The 26,675-nt window shown below is 39.4% G+C and overlaps 1 protein-coding gene across 14 annotated transcripts in view; it reads right to left on the bottom strand.

Moving 5' to 3' along the window:
• Positions 1 to 26,675, bottom strand: part of TAFA1 (TAFA chemokine like family member 1) — a 534,519-nt gene that overhangs the window by 224,500 nt on the left and 283,344 nt on the right. The gene's annotated exons all lie outside the window — the stretch shown is intronic.

Genomic DNA, 26,675 nt, shown 5'->3' on the forward strand with positions numbered 1-26,675 from the left:
GAAAAGGGAACCCTCTTACACTGGTGGTGGGAATGCAAACTAGTACAGCCATTATGGAGAATAGTGTGGAGATTCCTTAAAAAGCTGGAAATAGAACTGCCTTATGACCCAGCAATCCCACTGCTGGGCATACACACTGAGGAAACCAGAATTGAAAGAGACACGTGTACCCCAATGTTCATCACAGCACTGTTTATAATAGCCAGGACATGGAAGCAACCTAGATGTCCATCAGCAGATGAATGGATAAGAAAGCTTTGGTACATATACACAATGGAGTATTACTCAGCCATCAAAAAGAATACATTTGAATTAGTTCTAATGAAGTGGATGAAACTGGAGCCTATTATACAAAGTGAAGTAAGCCAGAAAGCAAAACACCAATACAATATACTAACATATACATATGGAATTTAGAAAGATGGTAATGACAACCCTGTATGCAAGACAGCAAAAGAGACACAGATGTATAGAACAGTCTTTTGGGCTCTGTGGGAGAGGGAGGTGGGGGATGATTTGGGAGAATGGCATTAAAACATGTATAATATCATATAAGAAACGAATCACCAGTCCAGGTTCGATGCAGGATACAGGAAGCTTGGGGCTGGTGCACTGGGACAACCCTGAGGGATGGTACGGGGAGGGAGGTGGGAGGGGGGTTCAGGATGGGGAACACGTGTACACCTGTGGCAGATGCATGTTGATATATGGCAAAACCAATACAATATTGTAAAGTAAATAATAATAATAATAAAAAAAAAAACAAAAGAATTTCCTAGGTGGTGTTGACATTGCTCATCCATAATAGAATAATAATAGAATAATAGACTAGCACTGTTCTAGAGGAGTGATGAGCATATGATTTGGTCTCAGGATCACTTTATACTCTTAAAAATGGTTGGGGATCCCAAATAACTTTATCTGCTACTATTTGTGAATACTGAATTAGGAATTAAAACATATATTTATTGGTTTAATCTTTGAAACATAAGTGTGGTGTTGGAGAAGACTCTTGAGAGTCCCTTGGACCGCAAGGAGATCCAACCAGTCTTTTCTAAAGGAGATCAGCCCTGGGTGTTCTTTGGAAGGAATGATGCTAAAGCTGAAACTCCAGTACTTTGGCCACCTCATGCGAAGAGTTGACTCATTGGAAAAGACTCTGATGCTGGGAGGGATTGGGGGCAGGAAGAAAAGGGGACGACAGAGGATGAGATGGCTGGATGGCATCATCGACTCGATGGATGTGAGTTTGAGTGAACTCTGGGAGATGATGATGGACAGGGAGGCCTGGTGTGCTGTGATTCATGGGGTCACAAAGAGTCGGACACGACTGAGTGACTGAACTGAACTGAACTGAATAATAAATCTCATGTTAATACTTACTTATTGTAATGAAAAGAAATTACATTTTCAACATGAAATAATAAGCAAGAAGAGTGGCTTGTTTTACAGTGGGTAAATCTTTTTAATGCCTGGCTTAATAAAAGGAAGTTGGAGCTTCATATCTGCTTCCATACTCAGTCTGTTGTGTAGCAGGAAAAGGGGGGTCCTGATATTATATAAGATATTATATTATCATAAGAGTTTTTAAAGATAGTTGTAGATATTCTTTGATACTCAAAACTAAAAAAGTAGTCATTTCTTAAGTTTATTTTCAATACAGCTCTGAAATTGTATCAGTGAACTTTCCATACTTATTAACATGACAGTTCATTCATCTTCACTTTGAATGATCTTACCTCCATGCAAGATTCTGTAGTATATTCACTGGAATGTATTGGTTTACTGAATTAAGCAGATTTTTCAAATATTGACATATGTTATTATATTTTAAAAATCACATTTGTTAATATAACTACCAATTATATCAGAGAAGTCTGTAAGAACTGGGAATCTGTCAAGCTTAAGTTCTCCAAAATTTTAATTTTTCACTTGAAAGCTTGAGCTTTATCATTGGCAACAAATATTGTCAGTTGTTTCCCTTGGAAGTGACAGGCTTACTTTTTTTTTTAATAAAGAAAATGTATGCCAAAGAACAAATCTGAATAATCATAGTTTGTCAACTTTTTTGATAAAAATGATATTTCATTAAAAAGGTGGCTAGTTTAGTTTGCTCTCTGATCAATTACTTAGTCGTCCTTCTAGAAAAAATACTTTTATGTAAACTTATCAGTTTATCCCATGGACTGTTTAAAATATATATGTTTAAAGGTTTAGATTAAATAAATGAGTAGCTTTTACTGCTTTATTAATGGCATTCTTAAGTAAAATGGGCATTTTAAAACATTTTATTGTGAGCATATGTTGGTGAATAAAACAATGGTTACTGATACGTTTTGGAGAAACTGCCTTAATTTATGCTAAGGCAACAGCGATTTTATCCATGGTGTCTTTTGTATCATTCGTGCAAGTGTCAATGAAAAAAAAATTATTGCTATTGTGAAAGAAGTTTTGAACATGCAGCTGCCTCGAAAGGATCTAAGGGACCCCACCATTGGGGGTGGGGTCACATTTGAGATCACATTTGAGAATCACTATTCTAGAGAATAATACTGGAGAAGGCAATGGCACCCCACTCCAGTACTCTTGCTTGGAAAATCCCGTGGATGGAGGAGCCTAATAGGCTGCAGTCCATGGGGTCGCTAAGAGTCGGACACGACTGAGTGACTTCACTTTGACTTTTCCCTTTCATGCATTGGAGAAGGAAATGGCAACCCACTCCAGTGTTCTTGCCTGGAGAATCCCATTGGCGGGGGAGCCTGGTGGGCTGCCGTCTATGGGGTCGCACAGAGTCGGACACGACTGAAGTGACTTAGCAGCAGAGAATAATACAGAGTCAATACAACAAATGGAACTTTGCATGCAGATTTATTTCCTCTGACCATCACAGCATTTTAAAATATGAATTAGCTGTAAGCATTTAATAGCCAGGAGATTTCATATAAAAATCTGAGTCCTGGGCTTTTCTTGAAAGATCAGAGACATGATAACACTGGACTCTCTTTCCTTCCTCATGATAATGGACTGGCTACCCTTTACATGAGGCAGGCTCCTCTCCAGTTGGCACAACCACTCCCACCCCAACTTATTTCATTCATTACCTTTACCTTCCTAGGTACAAAGCAGTCTAAGTCTGTAAATGCTAGTTTATGATAGAATGATGAAAAGCAAAGCCTGTGAAGTTAATATATGCAAGACATAAAATCTTTCTATGACTAGCTATGTGACTTGTGAAGTGACTCTCAGTGTTCTTATCTTTCTTAGTCTCAGTTTTCTTATCTTCCGAATGGGGATAATACTATGAAAGTTGTGAGGATTAAATGGGATTATAAAAGTAAAGAATTTTGTTCTGAGTCTCTCAAATCCCTAAGTTCATAATAGAAGTTAGTTCTGTTGATGATGCCAATGGTGACAGAGCCATGTATTCAACCTTCACAGGGACCCTAGAAGTTATGTGGTCTCGTTTTAGAGATGAGGAAAATGAGGCACAGAAAGGCAGTCAATGACCAGCAACCTCTCTACCGCCACCTGAAAGAACAGTGAGACAACAATGAATACCGAGTACTGAGCACTTCCCATGCTGCTGGTATTATGCTAATTATATCCAGCACCTCAGCTAATCTTTACAAAACCCTGTGATAGAGATATTTTATTGCCATTAAACAGATAAGAAAAGTAAGGCTCAGGGAATTTAAGGAAGGTTCTCAAGTAGAGCCTACTCAGACAGAGCTACATGAACTCAGAGCTACAAAGTTTTGGTCTTTAAGAATCTCAAGTACTGTCTTCCACACACAACACTGGTTTGTACTGAAAATACATGCATCTATCTAATCTATATCCATCTTTACTGGTCGCTGATTATTAATGCTTATAAGGAGGAAATCTGTGCCAATTCCTGGAGGCCTGTGGACATCATATCACATAGGTGCTTCTTTCTGTGGAAGTTCTCCAACACACGCCAATGAAAAGAACAAGCAGAAACATCTGAAAGACTACATGTTCCAATAAAACTGATTTATAATTGATCACATCACCTTTTGGTAGAGTTGACATTAACAGACGTTTCAATGTTTATAGAAATAAACACACACTTCCCCCTTCACAAATATGCTATAATTTGTGAATCATATAATGAAGCATAATTAACTGGCTGTGAAAAATTAAAACCAAGAACATGGTTTTGTCAAATAAATAATGAAGGAAATTCACAGTATGTTCTTAAGAAAAGCTCTCCATGGTTTGTGACTGTAATTAGAACCACCTGAACTTTGGCAGAGAGTACTATCAAATTTCCCAAAACCTTTGCTGACATTAGAATATTTGGGATTTAAGTCACATTCCTGGGCAACTGACATTCTTTCTTATTTGCAATTAAATTCTGGAGTTTTCAAACACTCTCTGACCCGTCATAACATTTCTATCTTTTCATAAGTTTAAAAATAACCTTGCTTGGGTTAATTGGATCCCAAAGGGTTGTAATTTTTGGTATTTTAATTCATTTTGTCCTTGGCTGATTGTCAAAACTTACTGGAAATAAAGCTTCACAATAAACTCATAAGTCTAAATGGTTTCAGAAATGAGTGTACTGATGACACTGGGTGAAGCCAAACTGCCTCTGAGAAGCACTAGTTATGATGATAAAATGCCAAGAAGCCAGATAAGAAGTAGGTAACTCAGTTATCTATCTTACTTCGGTTACCAAATGCCCAGATGTCATATCTGGGTAATTAAATGTTAACCATTTATAAGGATTACTGCTGTGTTGACAGCCTTAAACATGAGTCCATTCCACAGACTTGAGAGATCATCATTGTTAAACGGTGCTATGCTTTGTGCCACTTGCTGAATAAGTACAATAATGTTAGTCGCTCAGTCTTGTCCAACTCTTTGCGACCCCATGGACTGTAGCCCACTGAGCTCCTCTGTCCATGGAATTTTCCAGGCAAGAATACTGAAGTGAGTTGCCATTCCCTCCTCCAGGGGGTCTTCCCAAACCAGAGACTGAACCCGGGTCTTCTGCATGGCAGGCAGTCTCCTGCATTGCTGGTGGATTCTTTACCAACTGAGCAACCAAGGAAGCCTGCATAAGTACAATGCACTCTCTTAGAACAACGACCTTGCAAGTGTTCTCTGAAAAAGTGAGTAAAGATACTCTTTTGATAGATGAGAAAACTAAGACTTGGAAAGATTAAGTTTCTGCAGAAACTACTGAGGCTTAGAAAGATTAATAACGTTGGTAGAAACCAATGAAAAACACCCTGATGCTGGGAAAGATTGAAGGTAGGAGGAGAAAGAGGCAACAGAGGAGGAGATGGTTGGATGACAACCATTAACCCAATGGACATGAATCTGAGCAAACTCTGGGAGATAGTGAAGGACAGGGAAGCCTGGCATCCTCCAGTCCATGGGGTTGCAAAGAGTTGGACACAACTGAGCAACTGAACAGCAATGACTGAGCAACTGAAGAGCAGCAACAACAACTGAACTAGTATATGACAAGGGGAAGATCTGAACCCACGTCTGTGGGATTTCCAAGTCCAGGCCATGCTTAGGCATGGAGGCATGGTGTGACTCAGGGCCTGCAAATGGAAAACCTCCCAGGGGCCAGGCAGATGGCCTGAACTTCTGAATGTGGTTCAGTTTCAGACTGCAAGTAATGGCCAGAATGCTAAGGAACTGGAGACTTCATACCTTGCCTGATAGTTTTCAAATCCAAAGTTCCAAAAAACACAATGCATGCAAACCAAAACAGAATCCCGTGTTCTTCCCAGTTCTTCAGCTGGCTGCTCTGATGCAGACAAAATAAAGTAAAAACAATCTCATAAATATGGGCTGCTTTTTTTGTTTAGCAATTTTCACTTTAGCTTAAATGAGTTGTTTAGAAAGCAGCTCAAGTCTGTTTCAATAAGAATTTAGCAATGAATAAAATTTTCCTTGCTACCAAATTTAAATGAAGTATACGTGAAACTTTTCAAAGCAGTGCCTGGACTGGCGTCAGCAGTTCTGAGCTCTCCTCTTAAATCCTTGCACTAGCTTCTTTCTGTAGCAAAATGCTCAGTTCGGTATTCAAAGATTCCTGAAGATTAGAGTTCAAGGTGCTAATCAGTGATGAACTGCCCTCAGGCAAGTGGCCAATGAGGGGCCCTGAATCAGCTAATAAATGAATAACTGGGCATTCAAATCTAATTGTCTTGATACTGAATTCTCTATCCAGTAGACACAAAGACTTTTACAATAATTCTAATTTGCCTTTGGAGTGTCAGAGAGGAATGGAAACATTTTTTTTTTTTCTTTTCTGGAGTGTTAGAGAAGAATGAAAATATCATAGATGTTCCCTAATAAATACGGTAGTGAAGGACTGGGTTTCAATACTGTATCAACATTATCATCAGATACATCAGTTTTAGTATCTAAACCCTGCAGTTGCCAGTGTATGCATGCTAAGTCACTTCAGTTGTGCCCAACTTTTGTGAACCTATAGATTGTATAGCCTGCCAGCCTCCTCTGTCCATGGGATTCTCAGGCAAGAATACTGGAGTGGGTTGCCATGCCTTCCTCCAGGGGATCTTCCCGACCCAAGGAATGAACCCACTTCTCCTGTGTCTCAGAAGGAAAAAAAAGGATTGAAGGACTTTTCCTAACTTTCTAAGGAAGCCTTTGGCAAAGTAGAAAAAAAATGTTCAGATTTATTTAGCCACTATTACCTACGTAGTGTGCCTGGGGAGAGTGCGGCTTCATTTAAACAAGCGGGCATTTTGGAAACAACTGGCTGGAATCAGGTAAACATCTGGTTAAAGCAGCTGGTGAGCTGACAGCATTTACCCTTCTCCCCCAGCTGGCTTGCATGCGATAAGGTAGTGGAGTCGACTATCAAGAGAGATTTTGTAGCCTGTAGCTGTGGAAATCGCTAAGAGGAGAAAAGACACTTATTTGTTCTGGGTGGATTAGAAGCCCTAGAGGCTGGGGACTGTAACCAATGAGCCCTTTCATGGCTTCCTCAAGTGTGTAGCTATAGCTGCATCCTCCTCCTTGAAATTTCAATAATCCCTCCACCTTTGCAAGGGCACGTGTTGCCATGGAAGGCAATCAAGAGATGGGTTAAAACAGCCCTGGTTATGATTCTTGCCTTGAAATTAAACTCTAGCAAACAAATTGTTTCCTTTTTCCCCGAGAAGGTTTTAAATCCAATTTATTTGAGGTTTCTATTTAAATTGAAAATACTGTAGCATCTCAGGCAAAGTGAAATCAATCTCTTTAGAAATAGGAGGAGGAGAAGGGAGAAGGGGAGAATGTGGGCCAAGTATATGTAGATTAAAACTTGCTTTTTCAAAGATTTTGAAATATGAAAAACTACCTCTGCCCATAAGATTAATGATGGATCCTTGGGACAGAACCACTCTGTTTAACTGCTTTCCTGGCTGCTTAATAGGCATCCCAAACTTAATGTATCTAAATTCAGATTCCTCATTCTGCTCCTGCCTGGTGTCTTTCACTCCTAGGCTTTGCTCACCCACAAAATGGAACCAACAACTGAGTTGTTTATACCAATCCATAGAAATCATCTTTCAATCCTCTCTTCACCTCACTCCCCAAAACTAATTCAGCAGACCTTATCTCAACATATCTCAAATTTATCTTGCTGCTACTATTACCTTGGACCATCACCTTTCATCTAGACCAGCGAAGCAGCCTCTTAACTTGTTCCCCTTACTTCTACTCTGGTTCTCAAGAATCCATTCCCTGCATGACAGTCAGGGATCTCCCTGAAACTCCCAACATGGTAGCCACTAACTAAGTGGCTATCAAGCCATAGAAATACGGTCAGTTCCCACTGCGATGAGCTTTAAGTGTAAAAGTACATTGGATTTCGGAGATGTTGCACAAAAGATAAAAAACAAAGGAAAAATCTCATTAATAATTTTATACTGATTACATGTTGAAATTATAATATTCTGAATGCATTTGGATTAAAGAAGCTATATCAGTGAAGTTAATTTCACATGTTTCTTTTTGCAACAGTTAGCAGAAAATTAAAAATTATATATTTGTATTGGCTAGCTCTATAATCAAATAGATCATGGTCCTTAAAAATCCTCTTTTAGCTTCCCATAGCCCAAAGTCTGAGCTTTATTATATCACAATCTATAAAGCCCTAAGTGATCTGGCTGTTGATTTCCTCTTATGTGTCTTTATAAACTCTAGGCTCCAGTCACAGTGGCTTTTTGCCTCTTTTAAGTGTATAAAAGACATTCTCCTCTTAAATGTTTTTCACATACTTAACAGAACATTTGTAAATGTGCTATGTCCCCCATGAAATATTATATAGATCAGGTATTGGCAAACTGTGGCCCATAGGCCAACTTTCCCTCCCCTCCCCATACCTTACATTGGCCCCTTCCTCCAGCCATGCTCATCTGTTTACATCTTTTTTTTTTTTTAAGTTTATTTGGCTATGTTGAGTCTTAGGTATGGCACACAGGATCTTTCATTTGAGTGCATGGGCTAAGCAGTTGTGGTACTCAGGCATAGCTGCCCTGCAGCATATGGGATCTTATTTCCCTGACCAAGGACTGAAGCCGCATCCCCTGCATTGCAAGGCAGATTTTTAACTACTGGACCACCAGGAAGTCCCTGTTTACATATTCTTTAATGACTACTTCCCTGCTGCAAAGGTGGAGCAGATGATTTTTAAGAGAGACCATATACGGACTCTTGGCCAAAGTTAAAAATATTCACTATCTGGCCCTTTACAGAAAACCTTTGTTGATATATAGATAGATAGATAGAAGTTATGCAGGATCCTTTATGAGCTGGGCCTTGTCTGTCTCACTGGTATCTTCCCAAGCCATTTCCTCTCTTCCATCCTAGGCTCCAGTTGAGCCAGACCACATGCAGAGGCCTGTAGGCACTGACTTCTCCCAGGGTCAGACCTTTCTATTCATTTCCTTGGCTGGAAACGTTTCTCTTCCCTACATCTGGTGAAGTCCTATGTTAGCTGCAAGAGACAGCAGAAATGACTCTGGCTGGTTTAAGAAAGAAGTGGATTTCATTGGTTCCATAAACAAATGTGGGACTGCCTGGTCCAGAGGTTTAAGCTATGTCAGCAGGAGCTGCTTTCATTCTCTCCATCACCATGTTCTTCTTCCTCTGTGTTGGCTCTAATCACACACAGTTTTCCTCTTGTGGTGCAAAACAGCTTCTAAGAGCTCCCAAAGCTATAAGGTTCCGGAAGTCCCAGAGAGACTGTTCTGAATTGGTTCTAATTAAACCATAGGCCCATGCATGAACCTTTTGTTCACACTGGACAGAGGATGTGGTATTTTAATTGGCTCAAAGCTAGGTCAATTGTCAGCCTGCTGAGTGAGGTCTGCAGACCATAAAGCAGAAGGGGAAGAGTATAATCTTCCTGGGGAAAATTAGGAGAAGCAGGAAATGAGAGCTATGTGGCTAAAATCATGGATGTTTGTTACCTTGTCCTTGAAGTCCTAATGGACACACCATCACTTTCTTTTGGGTGTCTCCACAGATCCTTTTACTGCTGCTTCAGTTGAATCCTACGATCTGGTCTCCTGTAAACCTGGGCTTTCCTCTACATCAGCACTGCTCATACCACATGGGAATAAATGGTTACCTTGCTTCTTTTCTGCAGGGGCTTCGAGCTTTTTGAAACAGGACTTTGCTCTTTGTATCCTCAGCATACAAACAGAGACCACTATAGAGGAAGAGCCCAATACATGCTGAAAAATACATGTAAACATGGACTTTAACCATTCTTCTCTTGAGTAAGGAATAACCATACAAAGATTGTATTTTAGGAGGATTACTTTGGTAGTAACTGGTAGGGTAAATTTGGGAAGACTGTAGTTAGAAGGCTGTACTATATTACAGAATGAGATGAAGAGGAATGAAAGGGGCTAGACCATGAGTATAGGAAAAGAGATGAAGGAACCTGATGTCTAGAAATTTTCTTTCTATATCACTCATCCAGAAATAAGGTTATAAATTATTGATCAAAAGCTTCAGTAAAAAAAGCTACTGTTCACTGATACTTGCCTAAGTGTTAAACATTTGTATTTGTTTTATATAAATTAAAAAATTAAAGTCTCTCAATGCCACTTGGGATAAGCAATATTCTAATTTTAGAGATGATAGGAAAAGAGTTTTAGCAATGTTAAGCAAGCTGTCCAAAGTTATGCAGTGAATCAGGATAAACTCTAGATCTGAATGAAAATCTGCCTCCAAAAACGGTGTTGTTTTTAATGACAAAAGAGGTAGGTAATACTTCTAAAACTCTTTTAGGTCCCAACCAAGTAACTTTGGGGTTGAGAGTCCATATTATTTTTAACTATTTGAGCAAGATATAACTTGCCTGTGGTAATATTCTTTGTAAAAATTGATTACAACACCCACTGTTTATAGGCTCCTCATGTCTGTTGGCATAGTAATTCCTCAGTAGATTTCTCTGATAGCACCTGATAGAGTCAGAATTCAAATAATGGTCACAACATGAATGAATAGCTCATGGATGTCATCACAGGATCTGGGATTATGTATCAGATACAGTAAAGACATACTGGAGATAAATCATGCACATTCAAAAAAACATAATTGTTTATAAGTAGCCAAGCTTATGAAGGATTTTTATAATACTTACACCCTCATTACTTGCTACACGAAGCAAAAAGTACTGGCAATTAATTCTTGCTCTCAAAAAATTTACAATTTAAAAGGAAGGAAAGAGACACATAAGGTCTTGAAGATTTAAGTTCATAGATCATAAGAGCTAGAAGGGTTATTCCAGATCATTTAGGCCAATAGTTCTCAAACTTCAGGATCCTTCAAAATGACCTTCAGGACTTTGATGAAACACAGGTCTTGGGCCCTGCCACCATAGTTTCTGACCCAGGTGGTCCTGAACAGACCCTAAGAATGTACATTTCTAACAAGTTTCCAAGTCATGATGACATTACTGGTATGTGGATAACTCTTTGAGATCCATTGATTTAGGCCAAGTTTCTCATTTTGTAAATGAGCTAATCCAAGCCCAGGGAAGTATAAGACTTGTCTGAAACTACACTAGCTAATTTTACAGTTGAAAATGAGGAAAATAATTTGTGGACTCCTCTCTAAGTAAAGGTGTGTATACATATATGTGTACATACGCAGATTTCTTTTTGTGCCTATGAAGCATTCATTACTCCTTCTTTTGATCATAAGAATGCTTTCACTGCTCTGTGTTCCTATGATTTGAGTGGAATTGATGTCATGTCCACTTGCAGAGATAAGCATATAAAGAACACCTGGAAATAAGTCCAAAATTTACCTATCAGAGAGACCGCTGATTAAGCATGCATGTTTTCCAGAATCTATCCTGAAAATAAAGTTTCATGTTATATAAATATATCAACTAGCATTGTTTTAATAGGAAAAAAAAACAACAAAGAACCAAAAGATCCATCAAGAAAAGAGCATTCACCTGATTTATGATAGATGCCTGCAATGGAATCTATGCTGTCATTTCAAAAGTAAGAGAGATGTACTGATAATGATTCCTGAAACCCTTGAAGAACTCTTATTTAGGACATTCAAAGAGCTATAAGATCTAGACAGTGAGAATAAAACAAGCTATAACATAGCTATGACAAACCTAGACAGCTTATGAAAGAGCAGAGACATCACTTTGCTGACAAAGGTCTGTAGAGTCAGAGCTATGGCTTTTCCAGCAGTCATGTATAGATATGAGACTTGGACTATAAAGAAGGCTGAGTGCTGAAGAATTGATGCTTTTGAACTTGGTGCTGGAGAAGACTCTTGAGAGTCCCTTGAACCTCAAGGAGATCAAACCAGTCAATCCTAAAGGAAATCAATCCTCAATATTCATTGGAAGGACAGATACTGAAATGGAAGCTCCAGTACTTTGGCCACCTGATGCAAAGAGCTGACTCACTGGGAAAGATTTTGATGCTGGGAAAGATTGAAGGCAGAAGGGGATGACAGAGGATGATATGGTTGGATGGCATCATCAACTCAATGGCCATGAGTCTGAGCAAACTCCAGGAGATAGTGAAGGACAGGGAAGCCTGGTGTGCTGCAGTCCATGGGGTCACAGAGTTGGACATGACTGCGTGACTGAACAACAACATAGTACTTAGAGTTAGCATTTATGCAGGGCACAAGATACAGATATTCACACAAATACACTCATGGCATGTAAGTTTATCTGCGTGTGTGGAGCTACTGTTTGTAGGGTAGAGCACTATATATTCTTATATATATATATATTTATACATTATATATCCTTAGAGCACTATATATTCTCATATGTATTTATATACATACATATACCTTACATACATATACATGCATATACCTTAGAGCACTGTATATTCTTATATATATTTATAAACATACATACATATACCTACATAATAATATAAATGTGATGACTATATATGTGTTAAAGTGATGTAGCTCAGTCATGTCTGACTCTTTGTGACCCCATGGACTGTAGCCCACCAGGCTCCTCCATCCATGGAATTTTCCAGGCAAGAGTATTAGAGTGGGTTGCCATTTCCTTCTCCAGGGGATCTTCCTGACCCAGGGATCGAACCCAGGTCTCCCGCGTTGCAGGCAGACACTTTACCATCTGAGCCACCAGGGAAGTCCATATATGAGTTCAGTTCAGTTCAGTTCAGTTACTCAGTCGTGTCTGACTCTTCGCGACCCCATGAATTGCAGCACGCCAGGCCTCCCTGTCCATCACCAACTCCCGGAGTTCACTCAGACTCACGTCCATCGAGTCAGTGATGCCATCCAGCCATCTCATCTTCTGTCATCCCCTTCTCCTCCTGCCCTCAATCCCTCCCAGCATCAGAGTCTTTTCCAATGAGTCAACTCTTCGCATGAGGTGGCCAAAGTACTGGAGTCTCAGCGTTAGCATCATTCCTTCCAAAGAAATCCCAGGGCTGATCTCCTTCAGAATGGACTGGTTGGATCTCCTTGCAGTCCAAGGGACTCTCAAGAGTCTTCTCCAACACCACAGTTCAAAGGCATCAATTTTTCAGTGCTCAGCTTTCTTCATAGTCCAACTCTCACATCCATACATGACCACTGGAAAAACTATAGCCTTGACTAGACGGACCTTTGTTGGCCAAGTAATGTCTCTGCTTTTCAATATATATCTAAGTATTCCAAAAGTTACTTTTCTTTCTGGAATCTCTCTGATAAAATAGAAGTACAGAGCTTGGTGTTTGGATACATGGCACTTGTATGCATTTTTCAATTTACCCACCCATGTAAACAGTATTTTCAACATCTGTACACTTACAAGTTACAGTTCAGCTTGTTCTTATATTAATGGGGAAAAAAACCCTGCTGGATGCTTCAACGTGGAACAGACGTTGAGGACCACTTGTCACAATGTCTTAAAATTGGTAGGTTCAATCTACACAAACTTACATTTATTCATCATTTCTCATAGCTTATCAACTACCATACACAGAAAAGATTCCAGAATTTGAGGGAAGGATGATTATTTCAACTTTTAACATTTTATGGGAGGTGAATAAATATTCATTGAGAAAGTGTTCCATGTTTTGCAGGTTCTAAGCCTTACTGAAAATAATTTTTACTTGTCTTTGCTCTTACTTCCCCTTCACGTCCTAGAAGTTGCTGGGTGTGTTTTCTCAAACAGTTTGCTGGAAGTTTTGCAGACCTCTCATTTAGGAAGGGCCTGCTGACTTTTTGTTGTTGTTGTTGAGGAACATGAGCAGTCCAAATAAATATGCACAGGTATCCTGAGCACATAATAATAATAAGCATTGCCGAGAATTCTCCTAAACTCTACTGTCAACTTGGCACACCATGTTCTGATTTGTTAAACAAAGAAAGCAGCCAAGTTGGGAGTACCTAATGAGACAGCAAATGCTCCTGCTGTCACCGGTGAGAATCCAAGAATCACAGGGAGAGTGTCTATCACACCTCTAAGGATCAACTTCAGTCCTAATCTCCAAGGCTCCTTCTAGCTTTAAAATTCCATTTTATGATTGAAAAACTTCCTCCCTTTTCTAGTGAATAAAACACAAGATCCAAATCTCTCATGAATAGACGAATGATCCCCAAGCCCTTAGTGGAATTGCTTTTATATCACTGATGGTCTGTGCACCTCATTTGAAATCTCCAGTTCTAAAACTCAAATTAAAGCGACGATGGTATATTATTATACATCATCAGTATGATTAACCCCTCCTGTCACCAAACTTGTAAACACCAAGTATTGTCAAATATGTAGAGCAATTCAAACTCTCATTCATGTAGGAGTATAAATTGGAAACTCTTCAGAAGACTGTCTGTCAGTACCTTTTAAAGCTGACAAAAATGCATATTCTTTTAACCAGAAAATTCACTCTCAGGTTTATATTCAATAGAAACACTAACATATATGTATATCTATACATGTAATATTTGTAACAGTCCCATACTGGAAGCTACTTCAGTGCCCATCAAAAGTAGACTAAGTCACAAAACATGGCATGTTCACTTTCTGGAATAATATTACATAGCAATGAGACTCAACACAATTATTATACAAAAAAATATGGATGATCTCACAAACAAATGAAGCTAAAAACAAGACATAAAAGACTATATTGTGTTAAGGAAGTATGTGTGGGTGCATGCTAAGTAGCTTCAGTCATGTCTGACTCTGCAATCCTGCCCATGGGATTCTCCAGGCAACAATATTGGAATGTCCCCATGCACTCCTCCAGGGTATCTTCCTGACCCAGGATCAAACCCATGTCTCTATGTCACCTGCACTGCATGACTCAGGGAACTCAAACGGGGGCTCTGTAACAGCCTAGAGGGGTGGGATGGGGAGGAAGGAGGGAGGGAGGTTCAAGAGGGACACATGTATACTATGGCTGATTCATGTTGATGTTTGGCAGAAACCAACACAATTCTGTAAAGCAATAATCCTTCAATTAAACAAATAAACTTAAAAACAGTATATTGTGTTTAATTTCATTCATATAAAATTTTAGAATTAAAACTAATATATGAGTGTTAGAAGCTAGGAGAGTAGATATCCTTGGGGAAGGAGAAGTTGAAAGGACATAAAAGAGGGCTGATATGTTCTGTTTCTTCATCTGAGTGCTGAAAGGGTGTGTTTATGTAAATTTGAGCAGCTTCTCAGTACTGTATTATTAATTGATAAAGATAACAGAAAATCACAATAGCTATTGTGATGCAATTTACTCATTTCATGGTATTACCAAAACTGACTATTCTATCAATAATAACTATAATTAACATTGATGTAAGATTTTTCATGTTATAAATGTGTTTTGTATCTCCTTTTATACAAACAGCTCATGCAATTCAACCAAAAAAAAAAAAAAAAATTGAAAAATAAGCAGAAGACCTAAAGAGACATTTCTCCAAAGAAGAAATACATCTTTTCATGGCCAAGACACATGAAAAGATGCTCAATACTGTTAATTATTAGAGAACTGCAAATTAAAACTACAGTGAGGTACCAACTCACATTGCTCAGAATGGCCATCATTAAAGTCTACAAATAACAAATGCTGGGGAGGGTGTGCAGAAAAGGGAACCCTTCTACACTGCTGGTAGGAATGTAAGTTGGTGCAACCACTAAGGAAAACAGAATGGATGTTCATCACAAAACCAAAAAATAGAATTACCATATGATCTGGCAATCCCATCCTGAGGAATATATTCATACAAAACTATAATTCAAAAAGATACATGCAAGTCTATGTTCATAGCAACACTATTCGCAATAGCCAAGGCATAGAAACAATCTAGATGTCCATCAACAGATGAATGAAGAAATAAAATGTGGCATATATATACAATGGAGTACTACTCATCCATAAAAAGAACAAAACAATGCCATCTTAATGCTAGTGACATGGATAGACCTAGAGACTGACATAGAGAGTGAAGTAGGTCAAAAAGACAAATACAAATGACACATGATATCACTTACATATAACCTATCAAAGAAACAGAAACAGAGTCATAGACACAGAGAATAGACCTAGACAGACACAGACAACAATCCAATGAAGGAATGACTGGGGCAGGGATGGAATGGGAGGTTGGGGTTAGCAGATGTAAGCCAGTATACACAGAATGAATATACAATGAGGTCCTAGCACAGGGAACTATATTCAAGGCCCTGTGATAAACCATAATGGGAAAGAATATGAAAAAGACCATATATACATATAACTGAAACACTTTGCTATATGAAAGTGAAAATGAAGTTGCTCAGTTGTGTCTGATTCTTTGCGATGCCATGGACTGTAGCCTACCACGATCTTCCATCCATGGGATTTTCCAGACAAGAGTACTGGAGTGGGTTGCCATTTCCTTCTCCAGACTTTGCTATATAGTAGAAATTAAAACAACATTGTAAATTAACTATTGTTGTTGCTGTTTAGCTACTAAGTTGTGTTCAACTCTTTTGTGAACCCCATGGAATGTGGCTAGCCAGGATCCTCTGTCCATGGAATTCCAGGCAAGAACACTGCAGTGGGTTGCCATTTCCTTCTCCAGAGGATCTTTCCAGCTCAGGGATTGAACCCACATCTTCTGGCAGGTGGATTCTCTACCACTGAGCCACCAAGGAAGCCCAGATCAACTATACTTCAATATAAAATAATTTTGATCTTGGCAAAAATTTCCTACAAATTTTAAAGGACAGATATTTGGAAATGATCCACTCTAGGTTAATGTAGTGAGGCCCTGCTGCTAGCCCAGGTCATAGCATATATTGTAGTTGGATCAGAAGCAGGTACCTAACATCTGATGACATCCTAAGCCAATTCAGAAAAATGATATTTATTGGGTTTCCTTAATCATGTGAACATATGCATTCTTACTCCACAATTTCAAGAATATAGTGAATTGGGAATAGGTGTGAACTTTAAGATGGTTAAACCTGAAATTAAATTCTCTGGTTCCTGGTCTCTATTTTTAAGGAGACAATGGCTTGCTTTTCTACTCTCTATAGACAATGGATGGATCTTGAGGGCATTGTGGTAAGAGAAATAAGCCAGAAAGATGAAGACAAATACACCATATAGTAGCACTTATATTTGGAATCTGGGGGGGGGAGGAGGTCAAGTTCACAGAAACAGATAGTAGAAAAGTTACCAGGGGCTGGAATGATGATGGAGGACAGGAGAAATAGGGGGAGGTGGGTCAAAAGGTATAAACTTTCAGTTATAAGGTGAATAAGTTCTGAGGATCCAATGTAAAACATGGTGGCTAGTTGATAACATTATATTATACCATGAATATTGTATAATATGGGGTTGCAAAGAGTTGGACACGACTCAGTGACTGAACATCAAGTACAATTAAAATTAAAATTCACTAAAAAAGTAGAACAAATGCTACTACTAAAATAAAAAGGAAGATATATACATATATCAAATCATCACAATATATACACTTTAAATATTTTACAATTTTACTTGTAAATTACACTCAGTTAAGTTAGGAAAAAAAAAGACTGGTTGAACTCCATGCTTCCCTTTTATAACCTGTGTGCCAAACAGGACAGATTCTAAGCACTTTCTTACTGTGTTGAATGCCGGTAGGTTTCTGAAGACAGTGGCTATCTCAGACTTAACAGCTTAGCTCCTTCAAAATGAGAAGTCAACATTTAAAAGTTCCTCTAGCAGGTGGTACCAGAACCTTTTCACATCTGACCCTGTGTAAAGGGGATTTTCAATTTCAACATCAAGAGTAACTCAAAGGAACAGAGCCTCTTTGATAATAAAGTAAAACCTTAGGTAATCGGTTCAGCAGATCACATCTTACCTGTGAGAAACTCCATATTTCTAATGTTCAACAGAAAAAAAAACACAGTCCTACTAAAAAAAAAACAAACACAGCTACTACTGCGATAAACAAGATCTTTGTCCTGGGAGTCAAAGTTATCTTTGCCACTTAAATTGTTTCTTTCTTGTGCTGTTTTTCCCCCTTTGCTAGAGACTGGTATCTTAGAGATTATTTATTTGACTCCCTTTGTCTTAATCTCTGGACACCTCTCTATGAATGACCTCTGTCTAAGTTTACTTTTCATGGAAAAGTAACAGAAATGGTTGGGAACATAGGTAGGAAAATAATCTTCAAAGGTTTATGAAACCAAGATGCTGAAGCTGCAATACACCCATGTAAAACTCAGTTATCTAGATAATCACTGTTCTTCAGAAGTGGCATTTAACTATCTCTGACTAACTGGAAGACCAAATTTGCAGTGAATCCATATCTTAGTGAGCGTGACCCTGGTGGCTTCAACAAAACATCATCTAAATCTTGTAGATGAGGATAAACTTCTGATGACTGGATAGACTTGGTTGGATGTTTTACAGCCAACTTAACATTGTTTCAGTAATGGGACATAGGTGTGGATATCAACCCTTAGGCAAAGCCTCAGATTTTCAAACGGACTAGTGGACAAGTGCCACGTTCCTACTGTAACCCCTGTCTCTAGCCCCTTCAGAGGAGTGAAGCAGCCTGGAATTGTGGTGAAACTACATGCTATGGAAACATAAGAACTTACATCCTGAATAATTTTAGTAACCTTGGTTTACTCAATCTCCTTAGCCTCTGTTTTGTTATCTATGTATGGGGTCAATAATACTTACATAGTAGCACTACAGTATTAGAAAACTCCTATGTAGCGAGCAGCGGCTGCATGGCCCTGGAGTGGGGAGCAGCCCAGAGGAGATACCCTACGTCCAAGTAAGGAGCAGTGGCTGCACTGTGCTGGAGCAGCCGTGAAGAGATAACCCACATCCAAGGTAAGAGAAACCCCAGTAAGACGGTAGGTGCTGAGAGAGGGCATCCGAGGGCAGACAGACTGAAACCACAATCACAGAAAACTAACCAATCTAATCACATGGACCACAGCCTTGTCTAACTCAATAAAACTATGAGTCATGCCGTGTAGGGCTACCCAAGATGGACGGGACTTGGTGGAGAGTTCTGACAAAATGTGGTCCACTGGAGAAGGGAATGGCAAACCACTTCAGTATTCTTGTCTGAGAACCCCATGAACAGTATGAAAAGGCGAAAAGATAGGACACTGAAAGATGAACTTTCCAGGTCAGTAGATGTCCAATATGCTACTGGAGATCAGTAGAAATAACTTCAGAAAGAATGAAGAGATGGAGCCAAAGTGAAAACAACACCCAGTTGTGGATGTGACTGGTGACAGAAACAAGGTCCGATGCTGTAAAGACCAATATTGCATAAGAACCTGGAAAGTCAGGTCCATGAATCAAGGCAAATTGGAAGTGGTCAAACAGGAGATGGCAAGAGTGAACACTGATGTTTTAGGAATTAGCGAACTAAAAGGGACTGAAATGGGTGAATTTAACTCAAATGACCATTATATCTACTACTGTAGGCAAGAATCCCTTAGAAGAAATGGAGTAGCCCTCACAGTCAACAAAAGAGTCTGAAATGCAGTACTTGGATGCAGTCTCAAAAATGACAGAATGATCTCTGTTCGTTTCCAAGGCAAACCATTCAATAAGCTGAAGTTGAATGGTTCTACGAAGACCTACAAGACCTTCTAGAACTAACACCCCCCAAAAAGATGTACTTTTCATTATAGGGGACTGGAATGCAAATGTAGGAAGTCAAGAAACACCTGGAGTAACAGGCAAATTTGGCCTTGGAGTACAGAATGAAGCAGGGCAAAGGCTAAAAGAGTTTTGCCAAGAGAATGCACTGGTCCTAGCAAACACCCTCTTCCAACAACGCAAGAGAAGACTCTACACATGGACATCACCAGATGGTCAACACCGAAATCAGACTGATTATATTCTTTGCAGCCAAAGATGGAGAAGCTCTATACAGTCAGTAAAAATAAGACTGGGAGCTGACTGTAGCTCAGATCATGAACTCCTTATTGCCAAATTCAGACTTAAATTGAAGAAAGTAGGGAAAACCACTAGACCATTCAGGTATGACCTAAATCAAATCCCTTATAATTATACAGTGGAAGTGAGAAATAGATTTAAGGGACTAGATCTGATAGACAGAGTGCCTGATGAACTATGGACGGAGGTTTGTGACATTGTACAGGAGACAGGGATCAAGACCATCCCCAAGAAAAAGAAATGCGCTAAATATGCCAGCAAATTTGGAAAACTCAGCAGTGGCCACAGGACTGGAAAAGGTCAGTTTTCATTTCATTCCCAAAGAAAGGAAAAACCAAAGAGTCCCTTGGACTGCAAGGAGATCCAACCAGTCCATCCTAAAGCAGATCAGTCCTGGGTGTTCATTGGAAGGACCGATGTTGAAGATGAAACTCCAATACTTTGGCCACCTGATGCGAAGGGCTGACTCATTTGAAAAGACCCTGATGCTGGGAAAGATTGAGGGCAGGAGGAGAAGGGGACGACAGAGGGTGAGATGGTTGGATGGCATCACTGACTCAATGGACATGGGTTTGAGCAAGCTCTGGGAGATGGTGAAGGTCAGGGAAGCCTGGCATGCTGCAGTCCATGGGGTTGCAGAGTCAGACAAAGCGACTGAACAACAATGTAAGGTATTTAGGAAATGGTTTGGTACATTTTCTTGCAAATATACCACTTCATACTAGGCTGTAAGCTAATTCACTTTGTCCATGGTGACCCCTGCTTCATTAAGTCTTTCTTTATGCAACAAATAAAAGTTTTCTCCCATTCTATAGGTTGTGTTTTCGTTTTGTTGTTTCTTTTGCTGTACCGAAACTTTTGAGTTTGATGTAGCTCTATTTGTTGATTTTTTGCTTTTGTTGTTTGTACTTTTAGCGTCATGTTCAAAAAAATCAATGCCACAGCTAATATCAATGAGTCTCCTTCCTACATTTTCTTCTAGGAATTTTATGGAATCAGATCTTATGATTAATTTTTTAATTCATTTCAAGTTAATTTGTGTTAATGGCATGAGATAGAGGTCCAGTTTTATACTGTTCCTCCAATTTTTCCAGCACTATTTTTGAAGAGACTGTGCTTTCCCCTTTGGTCATTCTTGGCTCCCTTTTTGAATATTAATGGATTCTAACCTCCAGTGCCTGTTTGTGCCAAGACAGGAAAAGGGAGATGAAACTCAAATCAGTCCCATTGACTGCTTATACCCATTCCTGTCAAGAGTTTGTCCCAAGAGGGCACTGGAACTATTAGATAAAATGAAGTTTTTAGATTATCACTGGATTTCAATTACAGTATTTGTGCTCTCCTAGACCCCTATTACCATTAATAGTTGAGAGTTGACAATATTTTGGAGATTTATGAGGCTTCCTCACTGGTGAGCTACATCCAGCATGGGGCCCACATTATCAGCACTTTTCTATTATCCTCAAATCTGGTTTCTACGAAAGACATATGCTTGCTGCCTGCTGCTGCTAAGTCGCTTCAGTCGTGTCCGACTCTGTGCGACCCCAGAGATGGCAGCCCACCAGGCTCCCCTGTCCCTGGGATTCTCCAGGCAAGAACACTGGAGTGGGTCGTGCCAACTCATCAATATCTGCAACACTTTTAGTAAGAAATGAATTCCACAAGGTGTCAAATTATTCCTTGTCAAAGTGGTTGGTTCATTGGAAATTTACAGAAGAGAAAAAAGAAGAGGAAATAGGTAATATAATACAGTGGCTCAAATTGAAACCCTTTTCCAAGTAGTTGTTAAGCTCAAACCTGGCAAAGGCATGTTTTTATATTTTATTTGTTTTGGTATTCTAAGATGATGAAAGAAAGAATTTGTTAAGAAACAATCAGGAGACTTAATTTTTCTCCACATAGAAAGGAGATATGTTAGCCATTGGAAAGCATGAAGCATTATTCATGTATCATTTGTTTCTCACTTTCAAGGCTAGTTATTTTTTTTTGTTTTTTTTTCTTTTGCACAGTCAAAGAGATGTTTAAGGAGATATTGGAAGCTTCACTGGCTATCTTACGGGGGCAAGTTCATTCTCCTATGGGGCCAGATACTAAAGGACTTGGATTCATATTATGGTTCAAATACTTATTGTTTAACCATATACCTTTGACTTATGGTGTCTAAGCTTAGTTTTCTATCTGAAAAATAAAGATAATAATAGGACCTATAAGGGATTTTATTTAGGTCATACTGAATGGACTAGTGGAGAAGGCAATGGCACCCCACTCCAGTACTGTTGCCGGAAAATCCCATGGATGGAGGAGCCTGGTAGGCTGCAGTCCATGGGGTCGCTAAGAGTCAGACACGACTGAGCGACTTCACTTTCACTTTCCACTTTCATGCATTGGAGAAGGAAATGGCAACCCACTCCAGTGTTCTTGCCTGGAGAATCCCATGGACAGAGAAGCCTGGTAGGCTGCAGTCCATGGGGTCGCACAGAGTCAGACACGACTGAAGCAACTTAGCAGCAGCAGCAGCAGAATGGACTAGTGGTTTTTCCTACTTTCTTCAATTTAAGCTTGAATTTTGCAGTAAGAAGCTCATGATCTCAGCCACAGTCAGCTCCCAGTGTTGCAAAGAGTTGGACATGACTTAATGACTAAACAACAATAGTACCTATAGGTACACTGTAAGGATTGAACTTTAAAAGTACATATAAAGCCCTTGTAGTAATGGAACTGATATCTTGACTGTTATATTGGGTGCGTGAGCTTACAACATGTGCTGAAATTGCTTAGAAGTAAATACATGTACACACAAGTCTGAATAAAATCTGTAAAATCTGGTTGTGATATTGTACAGTAGTTTGGCAAAATGTTATTATTAGAGGAAACTGGGTAACGGATCCATGAGGTCTCTAGTCTCTAGTTTTGTTTTTTTTATTTTTTATTTTTTTTTACAACTGCAAGTGAATATAAAATTATCTCAATTAAAAAGTAACATTTGGCTCAGTGACTGGGACATCTTAAGTCCTCAGTCAGTGATAGCAACTAAGTGCCTGCTTGTCAAATAAACTATTGCCACCTATAAGACTGCTTCTTATATGGGTTGCAAGAGCATAAATAATGAGGAATGGTATATCAGTCAACCTTTGAATGGAAAAATAGAAGCCACTATACTCTAGATACTTTGACTAGCTAGACATTTAATATGAGAATGACAGGCTTACTCAAATGATACGAGGGCTCAGTGGAGGGAGTGAGAACATGGTTAAGAGACCACATTCAAGAAATCTTGATGATCCATTTGCTTTCAAGACCAAAGTGATTTTCAGAAGAACCCACAGACAGTAAAGCAAATCAGTGTCCATTATCTCAGCTGCCTGAGAAACCTCAGTAGCTCAGGAAAGATGTGAGCTGAACTGCTGCCTTTAACTTCCACCAGAGAGTGATGGCGTCTATTTCTCTTCCACCTACAAAACCTCCCTCAAATGCCTCTCATTGACTATGAGTGTATTAGTTGCTCAGTCATGTCCAACTCTTGGCTACCCCATGGACTGTAGCCCACGAGGCTCCTCTGTCAATAGATCCTCCAGGAAAAAACAATGGAGTGGGCTGCCATGCCCTTCTCCACTCATTGACTAAATCTAACCAGAAAAAGTATATACTATGCTATGCTATGCTATGCTATGCTAAGTCACTTCAGTCGTGTCCGACTCTGTGTGACCCCATAGATGGTAGCCCACCAGGCTTCCCTGTCCCTGGGATTCTCCAGGCAAGAACACTGGAGTGGGTTGCCATTTCCTTCTCCAATGCATGAAAGTGAAAAGTCAAAGTGAAGTCGCTCAGTTGTGTCTGACTCTTAGCGACCCATGGACTGCAGCCTACCAGGCTCCTCCATCCATGGGATCTTCCAGGCAAGAGTACTGGAGTGGGATGCCATTGCCTGAAATTCTCGGGAATAGTATTCTAAGCTTCTTCCTGGTAACAAATAGGAAATGTAGACAGGGATGATGGCGATTGATGATGATGGCAGTAAAGGCAAAGACAGTAATGATGATGATGATGATAATGGTGATGACTGTGGTATGAATCAATGACAGAAAATATAGGAGAGATAAAAACCGAAGAATTTTCTATCATATCTCTGATGGCATAAATTGCTAAATGGACTTTCTTCTTAACCTTCCAGTCTAATACTTTCATATTTACCACCAGACACTGAAGGTCAAGTGATCTTATTAGTAGATGGCAGTGTTTCTGTAATGAAACTTGCTACCAGATATCAATGGCCTTATCTGTTCCCTTTGCTTCCTCTCAAGTGGAATTGGCCAAAGGTAGAATGGTTATCAGAGATAAGGAACTTCAGGTCTAACAATCTATCTGCCATGGGAAGCTAAGAAAGGAGAGCCTCAGGCAAAAGGAAAAAAAAAAAAAGTGATGGTTTTCCAAGTCTTAATCACTTGGCTTCCAGTTTGCTACCTGCACAGAAAAGACTCCCTACTTCAGTTTCCCAACCCCAGTTACTCCATCAAATACCTTAGATTTGTATTGTTATTGTTGTTTATTTCCTTCCTTGAACTTTCACAATCTGTAATCATTTTATTCACCTATATGCTTGTTTATTCTTCATTTCTTCCCTTATATATTATAGTATTTAATCCCTGCAAGGAGTATAACCTTTTCTAAATTGTTCTAATCCAAATCTCCAGTGATTTGACCACCTGAAACATAGAATGTACCTGGTAAATTCATTATTTGTTGCATAAAGAAAGACTTAATGAAGCAGGGGTCACCATGGACAAAGTGAATTAGCTTACAGCCTAGTATGAAGTGGTATATTTGCAAGAAAATGTACCAAACCATTTCCTAAATACCTTACATTGTTGTTCAGTCGCTTTGTCTGACTCTGCAACCCCATGGACTGCAGCATGCCAGGCTTCCCTGACCTTCACCATCTCCCAGAGCTTGCTCAAACCCATGTCCATTGAGTCAGTGATGCCATCCAACCATCTCACCCTCTGTCGTCCCCTTCTCCTCCTGCCCTCAATCTTTCCCAGCATCAGGGTCTTTTCAAATGAGTCAGCCCTTCGCATCAGGTGGCCAAAGTATTGGAGTTTCATCTTCAACATCGGTCCTTCCAATGAACACCCAGGACTGATCTGCTTTAGGATGGACTGGTTGGATCTCCTTGCAGTCCAAGGGACTCTTTGGTTTTTCCTTTCTTTGGGAATGAAATGAAAACTGACCTTTTCCAGTCCTGTGGCCACTGCTGAGTTTTCCAAATTTGCTGGCATATTTAGCGCATTTCTTTTTCTTGGGGATGGTCTTGATCCCTGTCTCCTGTACAATGTCACAAACCTCCGTCCATAGTTCATCAGGCACTCTGTCTATCAGATCTAGTCCCTTAAATCTATTTCTCACTTCCACTGTATAATTATAAGGGATTTGATTTAGGTCATACCTGAATGGTCTAGTGGTTTTCCCTACTTTCTTCAATTTAAGTCTGAATTTGGCAATAAGGAGTTCATGATCTGAGCTACAGTCAGCTCCCAGTCTTATTTTTACTGACTGTATAGAGCTTCTCCATCTTTGGCTGCAAAGAATATAATCAGTCTGATTTCGGTGTTGACCATCTGGTGATGTCCATGTGTAGAGTCTTCTCTTGCGTTGTTGGAAGAGGGTGTTTGCTAGGACCAGTGCATTCTCTTGGCAAAACTCTTTTAGCCTTTGCCCTGCTTCATTCTGTACTCCAAGGCCAAATTTGCCTGTTACTCCAGGTGTTTCTTGACTTCCTACATTTGCATTCCAGTCCCCTATAATGAAAAGTACATCTTTTTGGGGGGTGTTAGTTCTAGAAGGTCTTGTAGGTCTTCGTAGAACCATTCAACTTCAGCTTATTGAATGGTTTGCCTTGGAAACGAACAGAGATCATTCTGTCATTTTTGAGACTGCATCCAAGTACTGCATTTCAGACTCTTTTGTTGACTGTGAGGGCTACTCCATTTCTTCTAAGGGATTCTTGCCTACAGTAGTAGATATAATGGTCATTTGAGTTAAATTCACCCATTTCAGTCCCTTTTAGTTCGCTAATTCCTAAAACATCAGTGTTCACTCTTGCCATCTCCTGTTTGACCACTTATAAAATGTATTTTAAAAACTAAGTCAACTTAATAACAAAACAATGTGATTTTAAAATGGACAAAGAAACACAGATATATAGAACAGTCTTTTGGATTCTGTAGGAGAGGGAGATGGTGGGATGATTTGGGAGAATGGGATTGAAACATGTATAATATCATATGTGAAATGAATTGCCAGTACAGGTTCGATGCAGGATACAGGATGCTTGGGGCTGGTGCACTGGGATGACCCAGAGGGATGGTACAGGGAGGGCGGTGGGGAGGGGTTTAGGATGGGGAACATGTGTACACCTGTGGCGGATTCATGATGATGTATGGCAAAACCAATACAATATTGTAAAGTAAAAATAAATAAATTTAAAAAAATTAATTAATTTTAAAAAATGGACAAAAGAACTAATTAGACATTTTTCCAATGAAGACCTCAGAGTGGCCTAGAGACACATGAAAATGTGCTCAACATTGCTAATCATCTGGGCAATGCAAATCAAAACTGCATGATCTGTCACCTTACAACTATTAGAATGGCAATCATCAATAAGACAAAACACAAGTTCTGGCAAAGATGTGTGAACGGGAACCTTTACCCTTTGTTGATGAGAATGAACACTGATCCAACCACTGT

Source organism: Bubalus kerabau, chromosome 20, assembly GCF_029407905.1.
Source record: "Bubalus kerabau isolate K-KA32 ecotype Philippines breed swamp buffalo chromosome 20, PCC_UOA_SB_1v2, whole genome shotgun sequence".
Taxonomy (NCBI): domain Eukaryota; kingdom Metazoa; phylum Chordata; class Mammalia; order Artiodactyla; family Bovidae; genus Bubalus; species Bubalus kerabau.